The sequence below is a fragment of the Diplotaxodon limnothrissa genome, linkage group LG10 (assembly GCF_057381915.1).
Source record: "Diplotaxodon limnothrissa isolate DT_005_m linkage group LG10, D_limnothrissa_male_GT1.1, whole genome shotgun sequence".
Lineage (NCBI taxonomy): Eukaryota > Metazoa > Chordata > Actinopteri > Cichliformes > Cichlidae > Diplotaxodon > Diplotaxodon limnothrissa.
Window position 1 is genome coordinate 24,333,519 of NC_140605.1, and position 11,404 is coordinate 24,344,922.

The following is an 11,404-nucleotide window of genomic DNA, read 5'->3' on the forward strand; positions in this document are numbered from 1 at the left end:
GATGTCAGTATTGAATGCACTTGTAAGGGACCTCAGTGCCACAAAGACTCAGTAATGCCCTGCTGAGGACAGTCCCTCTGCGGTCACATGGAAAAAGCAAGAACCCATTGTCAGTGCAAAGGAACTTTATAGCCCCAGATAAAGACGGAACATTGGCAGAATTCCAGCAACAAAAAAGCAGGAGATAGGGAAGCTGTAGAGGGAGTGTTTCATTTAGAAAGTAAGAAAGAAGGAAGGAAAGAAAGAAAGAGGGGGGAAAGGAAGCAAAATCTTACATGTCTTCTATCTTGAAGTAGGTCGCATACACAGTGCAACATTTGTCATAAGTGACAGCCCTATTAATCGTGGGAGGGGCAATATAAATGCCCAGTAGCTTTACTCTCCAGGTAGGTTGTCCCACTGGATGTCAGGGCTCCAACCTCTACCTGTGTTCTCTCCACCTTACTTCTCTTCTTGTCCTTGTTTGTTAAGCCAGTTGACACTAACTCGCCTAACCAGTGATAAAACAGTGTTGTGCCTACACATAACAGACAGCTTAGCAAAGAACCAGTTTTATTTTTAGGCACTTTGTCACTAGCAGCTATCACAAAAACACATAATTCGTTCCATGTCTTTAGATGACTGTGCAAAAAATGCCAAAGGGATATGGAACGTAAAGTTTAACAGGCAGGAAATAGTATTTTTGCATCAACAAGGTGATACCAACACACATGGATAGGCCTTTCCAGAGCCTTAACCTCAACTTTGTTGAAGCAGTGGGGGATCATTTTGACACCGAATGCATCAAAGAGAAGCCAACATCCAAGCAAGAGCTTTGGAATGTCTATTAAGAAGCCTGGAGACCTATTCCTGAAGATTACGTAAAGAAATTGCAAAAAGACTTGACTTACAGAGTTTACTTTCAATCTTGGTAGAATTGTAAATACCCTGTCTTTCCCTTAGATACTGTATTTCCACTGCACCTATTTCCCATTCTCCTAAATATAAAGAAATGAGGAGTGACTCAAGACTGTTATACACAGTACTGTATATGCAATTTATCTGTCAGCATTTTGCAATGTTAAAAGCTTGTATTTAAAAGTAATTCTGTCAAGGTAGCTTTTTGTTACTTTGACAGTTTACAAGCTCGGCTTGAACGTGTGGAGGTTTTTCTGAAGTTTGCTCTTTGACTCAAGTCTGTCTCTGTTTAGTGGAGAAACTGATGCATCACATGTTAGCTTGGAGCAAGGACCAAAGGGCAAAGTAAATAGCATCCAGTAGAAGGACAGACGAAGAACTGTTGTGCCAGCTATAAATCACAAGTTATTGTGCTGAAAGTATATGTTGAGTGATACCCACAGAAGGTTATCCAATGGCCCTGTTCAAAACTGGAGGGGGATGTAACCCGCTTAGTTTCACAGTTTCTGCAACAGCATTTTACACTGTTACTATAAAGATCCAAACCACAACAATGCAATTTATTCTGTGATATAACACTTTTCACAACTCTCCCACTGCACACGTGCGTATGTAGGTGAACGTGCGAAGGGTTTGCCCATCAGTGCTGTTGATAGTGTTACATATTTCAGTCATATTCCTCTGTCATATATCTGGGTGTCTTTGAGACCCAAGATAAGGAGGGATTTATGAAGGGAGCCCTCTGCTAAGTCAAGGTGAACACTGAAGATATGAGCTTTCTCCATGTGAATATATGAGAGTGTGTGTTTGATTCAGTGTTTGCAGGAGGAGCTCAAATTTATGACAGAATCTGAATATGTGTGCACCATATGCATACATGTCTAGATGATGATGATGTGTGTGTTTGATTTGTTATTGTGTAGTTTATGGTGACATAGTATTCTAAACCATCTTTACTCTGTAAAATCCCATTGAAGGATTTGATACCTTAAGGTACCTGAAATCCATCTTTTCAGAATATCTCCATAATTATATTCTTACTTTTTTTTCCTTACCAACTTAATCCTTTTCACGGTCACCTCACGTAAAGCTTTTCCCTAAAAGCATTTGGCAGAAGGCAGAAAGATTCAAGTGTTTCCATGCTAATGGACCAAATTTTTGCATAACTTATCAGACGGAAGAGCACTCGTAATTTGCTCATTTAATTTATGGACATCGTTCCTATTGCTTATATTCTACTCATCCTTGAGGTTAAGGATGAGTAGAATATAAGTAACAGAGCTTTAGGTGCATGTGGTTTAAAACACATGCACAAAATAACCGAACATGATTGTTGTTTCCAAGCATGAAAAAGGAATCAGATTTTTAGTTATGTAATGGAGCAATGTCTATACCAGAGGAGAATCATTTCAATTAATAATACTCTCTATCTGATGAATGATTATATTAATGAGGTATGGCCTTTTTTATTTTTAATTTCTTAGTAGTATGTAAAGGATCATTAAAGAGTTTGAGACTCACTAACTTTGTCATTTTATATAAATTAGTTTATAATTTGTTTGCCTTCAGACAACCTCAACTTCACCAGCTCACTGTAACATAAACATAAATAGATTCTTATAACTGACCCTGGATCAAAAAGCTCCAGAGAAAGATATAATACTCCAGGTCATCGCAGGTTCTACTCACACTGGTAGTAAGCTTTGATCATTTTGTTAGGGCTACTGGTTATCTGTGAATCTGTGAATGACATAATACCAAACGTGTTTTTCGTTTGTCCATTAGATGCGTGTCTTTCATGTTGAAAAAAATCCATAAAAATAGGATGAATTAAGTATTTATCATCTTATTTGTTTTCTTATTTTAAATACAGATCAAATGGGCTTTTAGAATCTTTTAGGTAGTCATTTTGTATTCAAAGCAATCAATGTTTCCCCAGTCTGGTAGCTCTTTTCATCAGCAAACCTTAATAAATCTGCTGCACACCACCTGGATATGAAACAAAGTTTGTCAAAAATTGTTGTACTTAATTGATGAATTATCCGTCCATCCATTTTCTTCAGCTTATCCAGGGCCAAGGAGCAGGGCCAGCACCCTAAGCAGAGAAGCCCAGACCTCCCTCTCTCTAGCAACCTCCTCCAGATTATCCATGGAAACACCAAGGTGTTTGAAGGCTAGCTGAGAGATATAATCTCTCCAGCGTGTCCTGGGTCTCCCTCAGGGCCTCCACCCAGTGGGATATGCCTGGAACACCTCACCCAGGAGGTGCTCAGGAAGCATCCTTGTCAGATTCCTGAGCCACCTCAACTGGCTCTTTTTGATGTGGAGGAGTAGCGGCTCTTCTCTGAGCTCCTCTCGGATGGGCAAAGTCTTCACTCTATATCTAAGGGAGAGGCTAGCCACCCTTCAGAGAACGCTCATTTCCACTGCTTGTATCTGCGATATTGCTCTCGGTCATTACCCAAAGATAGTGCCCATAGTTGAGGCTAGGGCCGTAGATTGACTGGTAAATCTCTCTTCACCACGACAGACACTGGTCGCATCACTGCAGCCGTGACAACAATCCCTATGTCGATCTCTTGCTCCCTTCTTCAAGACCCCCAGATACCTCAGTAAATCGCCTCCTTATCGTGGTAGAGTGGGTTGTCTGTCCCAGTGATCCCAGGGGTTATGTTGTTGGGAGTCTCCTGGCAAATTGGTCAGGGTGAGGGACCAGACAAAAAGTGATTCAAAAGATGCAGAAGAATCGAAAAATCTAGGGAGCAGTTCCCCATGCCAATGATAGGGTTACCAGGGCTGGAGCCAGGCCTGTGGAGGGTGTCTGAGGGTGGTCGGGCCTCAGCCCGTGGGGCCTAGCTGCGCACAGCACGAAAAAGGCACACAGGCTCATCTTCCCGTAGAGATTTGGGGTTTTGTAGAGTTATGGTACACTTACAGGGTCATGTAGATGTTTCAAGTATTTTAATGATCGTATGTATTTACAATGTTTCAGTTTTGCCAGTTTTAGCAAAAGTCATATATTATGTGTTAGCAGTGAGGTAACTTTTGAAGGATAGCAGTGGAGACAATGGTGCAGGGGAAAGCAGTGTCTATGATGTATGTCACTCCTTACTGGGCGGCCCTCTAGCACAGCTACCCACTCACTGGCATCCTGCTGTCTGAAGAGGATCAGCCTGCACAGCACACAATGACTCCTGTCCCCTTTCATTTTGTTATTTCATTGAAAATTCTTTTTTTAAGTTTTGCTCAGAGCTCTCAGAGCCCTTGTTTTTTTGTCACATAACTTTCTTGTCTTGTCTTTTTGTTGTTGCTGTTGTTGCTTTTTACTGCCTCCTTTCTCTCAGACAGAAATTTACCTTTTACTTACATTCTTCAACACTCAGTCCCAGTCACAAGAGCCTCTCTGCATAGATATAAGATTATAGGATGTTTTGTGACATGCTTAGTCTGACAGTAACTATTTAAAGCTAACCCTCCCCAAATAAGTATTTTTAGTAATAGTTTTTAACCACAGCAGTGGTTTGATTATTGTGCAGTGGGTGCACTGGGATGTTCCGACACCATGAGGGTAGAGGGTGTCGATGACCATCTACACATGAGTAAAGTTGGGTGTGTTCACCACTGTGTTCCCCTATTCTCCACATTCCTGTCTCTCTTAATTTCACAGTGTAACTATGGCAAAATAATAAAAATAAAATACAGATACAAATAAAGCTGTCTGGCTAAACTATATTAAGAGTGAGTCACTACTACAAAAATATCTTAATTATATAATCAAAATTATTTCCAAGATCAACACAGTAGCTTCTGGGCATTGGTGCTCCTATGATTTGCAATTACGAATGAACACGAATGACTGTTACCTTATTGTTGGGGTCAAATTTTACCCATTTTGACACTTGAAAATTATAAAAATGTTATTATTTCACCATGAAATTAAATAACCTTTCCTAAACTAATCCAAAACAGGATTAGTTTGAACAGGTTCTGTTGATCATGTATTAAATTGATTGATAAACAGATCTGGCCTGTATTTTTTTAGATTAGTTTTCAGTGTGACAGATGTGAAACTTTACCTGCCACGTTTATGTTTATTTTCATGGATCATTATGGTTATGTTTCCATGTCTTAGGTAAAACAGGACATGTTATTGTGCAATAGTCGATGGTTTTCTCTAGAAACATTAATTAAAGATTAATCATCTATTTGTTAACGTTGGCTACAGTTTCATATGTACTAAATAGATCTGTAGTTGAAAACTCAGATTCTTATTATGGTCTGGGTCACCACTTACCTAGACCATACTGCAAATGCATTGAATTGACTGATAATAACAGAAATCTGAATCTCTGAATCTTAAGATATGACATATGAATAGTTAATCAATCTGTAAATATAGCTAAACTTTGCATGTTTTAGCTGTTTAGTTGCACTTTACTCAAAATGTGAGGCAGCATATATCCCCAAAACTAAATCGCTATACCACTTTTATTAGAAGATTCTGTAGGGGTTTTTTCCCCAGTGTCCGTTTGTGAAAAATATTCAAACCATTTTTATTCGAGTGGCAAAATGCAATTTTCATCAGGAAATGGGGATAAGAAAAGAACACTGCCACCGTGGGAGTATAGTATAAATGGGTCTCCCACACATACTGAGCTTCTTCAACAATTTGGTCAATGCTTTCTGTGCTAAAAGGTACCCCTGTGCATTCCTGCATTCTTTAAACTATCTGGCTGTGGGGACACTACTTGTGTTAATAATGGTCATGCTTCCAGCCAATGATTATAGTTTTTAGGTCCTTTTTAAGCAATTGTAGCCTTGCTCTCTCCAATAGCTATCATCCTCACTTTTCCTTATTGCTTCTGTTTAATTATGAGCAGCCATACAGCCATGTAGCATAATTAAACAGAAAGATGCCTGCAAACAAGTGCAAAGTGCACATTGCATATGCCAACCACCAACAAAAACCTTCCCCACCACCACAAGAGCATATGGCGGCGTAATAACTGAATCTACACCATTTAATTCTCATGAGTGATGGAAATATGTTTTGCAAAAGTATCATATTTGCAGGAATTCAATTCATCTTTATGTATAGTCCCTCATGAAACTCAAAAGTAATTGAACATTCTCCAAAGAGATGACGACGTATGTGAAGAAAGCCATCATTAGGTTGAAAAATTAAATAAACGCGTTTGAAAAATAGCAGAAAAAAATAACTTCGGGAGAAGCAATTTCAGTTGAAGTACTGGTAGGCAAATTCAAGATCTCGGTCTTTTCTTTTTATATCTTTTTGAGTTAATGTGTGACTTCGGTTGTTTAAATTTGTGTTATCAGCCTGCTACTGTAAAGCATGGAAATTCCTTGAAAGCCTTAAAGTGATTATGGAAATCTTATTTTTACCACAGTCTATTGATTTGTCTGCTGACTCTCAATGGACTTTTCAATATATTTAAAACAATGACCAATCTAGAGCTGTGATGCAGCAGGTGGAAGTTTGACATTAGAATAAACTGTTAGATGTTCCTTTGAATGTTTTCTTGGATATTCTTCAGGCTTACAACATTAAACATTTACTCCTTCATTTACTTTATTCATTTATTTATAGCATGACGCTCTCTGTTCTCATGAAGTGCTACACAATCCCGTCACGTGGCGACTCTGATTAGATACAACTCCGTGCTGTGTTTATGTGTGTAAACATTGTGATTGTGAACATTTCATCTGACTTACTACTTAACCTCCTTCAAGATAAGTCAGTACGTTTGTCTAAATTGACCCACCAGCTTTCCCAGTCCTTGTTTGTAATTATGTGGACAGTGACAAGAGGAAAAAGAGGCACTGAAAACTGTAACAACAAATCAAGCCAAGGTGATTATTAGCAAGCAACACAAAAGTTTTCTTTTTTTTCTCTGTTTAGGTTCTCTCTCTCTTGCACACATTTTCTGTTTATCTCTCTCTCCCGATCTCTTTCTGTGCTTCTATCAAGTTAGATACTGTTTGAATGATCACGTTCCCTGGCATGAGAGTGCTATGTAATTAACCTATGAGATTCTTGCTTTTGCAACGTGCTTCCTGCCTGCCTCAGAGGCCTAGTCTGGTGGATTATTACTGCCATCTTCTGGGGGGGAAAGTATTTAATATGAATATCCCTGCAGCAAACAGAAAAATGTGACAGAGGAAGGAGCTGACAAGTTTTTTTCTGAGATCATGGATAGCCGAGTCAAAAGAGACCAACAGGTAACTATGCAAAATGCAGTTTCTGTCCCTCTCTGTCCTATATCGCTACAGAAGCAACTACAGCCTGAGAAAATTTGATGGGGCCACCATGAAAAAAAGAAAGAAATTCACCAGTTCTTGAATGTAACCACAAGCCCCTAAAATCAAACATTTATACACACATCTATTACAAATAAAATAAAAGGCATCAGCTGGTTTCAGTTATTTACTTATTCAGCAAAAAGACAAAACCAATAATGAACCAATCCCGCTAACACATACTGTAAGCCACTGCTCTTCTATAGACTTTAGCAGCTGGATAAAAATAGCACATCAGTTAGCTTTACTCAGTTGTAGCTATAGATTCATAATAATCACTCTTCTTTCTCGTGGTTCTTGAAGCTGCTTAAAATACATCTCCTCACCTTGCTCATCAAGATGAGATATTCTATTTCAGCTGCAAACTGAACATCATGGGCAGGTAGACCCAAATAAAACAAAGCCTTTTGCAGGTTTATGTCACTCCACCTGCATCTCTTTAAGCATTTACTGCATGAGCCCAACAACACATTTTTCCATAGATTTTTTGTTTTTCACTGATACATGATGGGACGGCTTTCTTAATATCACATCTCTCTTTTAAAACAGAGTATTATCCCAACAGGGTTTCAGTGTATAATATTCACAGACACACATTGTCTTGCAACCATCATATCTGTGAAATGGTTTATGTTGCAACTTGGGGATACAATAGTACTTTTTTTCCCTTTGCCCTGTTACACAGGTGTATTAGTATCAATTTCTCTCTAATTATGTGTGCAGTAGGAGCCTACTAATGCTAATTATACACTGAAGCTACATTAAAGGAGTTTTATCTTGGAAGCGTGATGTAAAAATACTGTAATTATAGATAATGTGGGCGTAATTAGGTACCTCTTAATGAACAGACTTCAAGTGAGATGTTGTTTAGATGAGAGCAGGCATTAGATAGGAACTTACTTGAAATGTATTGTCCTCACTTACACAAATCAATTTCACCTATGCGAGTTTGGAACAACAATATTGGACGTGAAAATAAGGGTTATCTGGGCTGTCTGCTCATCAATGCAACCTCACAGAGCAGGCTAATCAACCCAGTGGCTTCTCTGTCTGTGTCTGCCACATTTAACACCTGGGATCTGCTTTCTCATAAACACAATATGTTTCTCAATTTCTTTTTGAAATAGAATTTCTAAGTACTGCTAAGTGCCGAACACGAAATTTGTGAGGGTTGTGTGATTGCTCTTCCTGCATGGCTGTTTTCAGCCGGTGCAAGTCTTGGAAAGTTTTATATAAAAGGAGAGACCCTGAATCAAACTCTCTCTAAGAAATCTCTCCTTTTTTTAGTCCCCAGCTGGGATCAGATAATGAGAGACTGACTTCCAGGTTTTTTTTGCTCTCTCTTCATTCATTTTTTTCCTACTCGGCCCCATCTTGTGCTGCCTACCTTTGCCTTCTTCCCGATCAAAGCAAAGGGATGTGATTCAGACATCTTTCTTGCTGTGCCTGATATTCTCTCCCTCCTCCGCAATGATCTATCAATCACAGAACCGTGTCTTGATGCATACGTCGCTGGACGTGGCCTGTGAGACGTCCATCCTCTTGGCCTATCACATTCTGTTGTTGTGTCCACTCATGCACAGTTCAAAGGCTCCAGTCTGAGCCTTTGAGCTTTCCCTTCCTCGCCAGTGAGCTAGTTTTACTTTGTCATCTGTGACTTCAACTTTTCTGTCCTTCACATCTTTTATTTGCTGTGTCACGGGCTGTGTTAGTTCTCTGAGAATGAAGGTTTTGAAGCAACATGAAGTAAATTTAGGTGTCAACTGACTATTTGTTTCAGCACAAGTGCTACTACATGGCTACCTTTTGGTAAATTTTTACTTCACCAGACAGCTTCATTAGAAAATAAAGAGACAGACAGACGCTGGTGAGTTTTTAAAGAGTCTATGGCTCCTTCCACTGTACTTTGATAAGATTTTTGCAACCATATGGTGTAGTGTAGTGTCCCACAGGCTCTGTGCATACACCGCATTATATGATTACATTTGTAGAATAACACTGCAACCATATCATGTAAGGACGCACCTTTGAGGTAGCCGAGGCTTAAGATTTCAGTCACATTCAGTCTCTTGCTCCATTGTCTCACTGCTTGTTACGGCTTGTGAAAATTCACAAGACAGATGAAAAACATAGATGGACATCTGTATATGCTGAAATGTCCTGTCTGGCTAAATGCTGTTGGTTTGTTCCCTACAGATATGGGCAGACTTCAGTTCAATGCCCTTTCAAACATAGGAAATGCTTTTAATAGAACAAATTATTAAGACTTTGGTGCCCCCTGTCTGCTGCCACCAGCACCATCAAGTTTATCCCACACCCTACAGCGCTCTGTTTGTCTGCTCAGGCTGGCTAAATACCCGCTCCCCAAGTCCCATGAATATGTTTACAAATCGACAGAGCCAAGTTGGTGTGACTGGGCCGCTGTGTTGCGAAAGCTGATTTAGACCCTCAAAGCTGTTCCAGGCCATAAACAGACCACAGAGTCTTTTCACAAGCCTGCTTTTGTGAGATGTTCTTTCTACCTAAGCAGCAAAGAGGTGCTAAAGAAATCAAATGAAAGAGTAAGAGTCAGGCTCATGCACATTAACCGCTCACCGTGTAAAAGGTAAAATATTGCTGCATTCTTTTAGTACTTTGTCTGCCAACACTTCTCAGTTGCAGTGCCTTCAACCTTCACAGGGAATAGCCTGGCTGTATGCTTTTTCTTTACAGATGACAGCGGCCTGAATGTCATTTGATGCAGGCCTGGCAGCGTGCTGAAGGGAACTGGAGGGAGAGGGAGGGAGGGTCAGGAGAATTAGAATGTATTTCAGGTCTAAAGCAAGTGCTGCATTGCTGCAACTCGTATCTCAGGGATGGAGGGAGTTCTAGGGGGAGGCGAGCGGAGGAGAGAAGGTGGGAGGAGGAGGAGGAGAAGGGTTTTGCAGTGAACTGTTGCTAGGAAACACTTGTGGCATCTCTTCTCTGTCTCCTTGAAATGCCAGAACTAACTGACAGAGAAGCAGGAGTGAAATGTCAGTTCTGTCCTCCCAGGAGTTTGAAGAATGTGATACATGTTTTTATTTAAGCAGCCATGTTTATCAAAGGGTTTTCACTGAGTCAACACCAGCCTTTCTTTCATGTTTGAGATGCAGATAGGCTAGCTGGAATTTCTGCTGCTTCATTCTCATTTTCTATTTGCCCAGTCGAGTGTCTTTGCTATTTCTCTCACTTCCCTGTGTTTTTTTTTCACTTGTTCCCTCCCTCACTCGCTCAGTCTTGAGCACTACCACTTCAGCTCTAATTATTCTCTCCTTTTCTGTTCCCTTGTCTTTTATTAGTCTCCCTAATTCCCTCTCTTCTTTTTCAAATTCCAAGCCATATGGTCTATCAGTGTAATCCTCTGCCCAGATATTTGATTATCAAAGCTGTCTGGCTGCAAAAGGCTCAACTCTTTACCGGCTGCTATTGAATCCATTCCTCTGCTCTCAGTAAATTGTAAATTCAGAGAGAGCAACCAGCTGACCACAATACATCAGTAGAGAAAAATACACTTGGACGTACATACAGAGATATAGCCCTTCATTTTTGAAATTAATTTTGATTGGTTGCTGCAACGAAAGAACCACACATTTATCTCTGTGACTCATTTAAACAGATGTTTGAGTTGTACATCTGTTAACTCAATTACTAATTATTTATTATGAATCAACTCTAAATTCATCACAGCAAGGCCTATTCTGAGGGCTTTTATTAGTTTTTGTAAGTGCAGTAACCACATTTTGGGCATTCCCAGTTACTCAAGACAGAACACTTAGCTCCTTTCTTTGGCTAGAATACAATGTGTGTAACCTCAATTAAACCCTTTTTTCTCATCTCTGGCTTTCCCATTCTCTATTCTGCACAAAGCAATGTCTAAAATAGCCTACATTCACGTGTTTATCCATCCATCATTCATCCATGTACGTCTTTTTCACTCTCCCGGAGGGAGAGGAAGAAATTCATCATTGATTAACTTCCATTGCCTCGCGGAGGCAAATTATGCAATGAAAGATGCCAGTCTCACGGTATGAATATAATAATTTTTCTTTCTCCTTTTTTTCTTTTTTCTTCGTTGTTGTTGTCTCATTAAGCTTGACACAACAGTCAAGCACCTGCTGACTGCACCACATATACTAATGAGTTTATTGGAGGGGTGTAATTGGAGCCA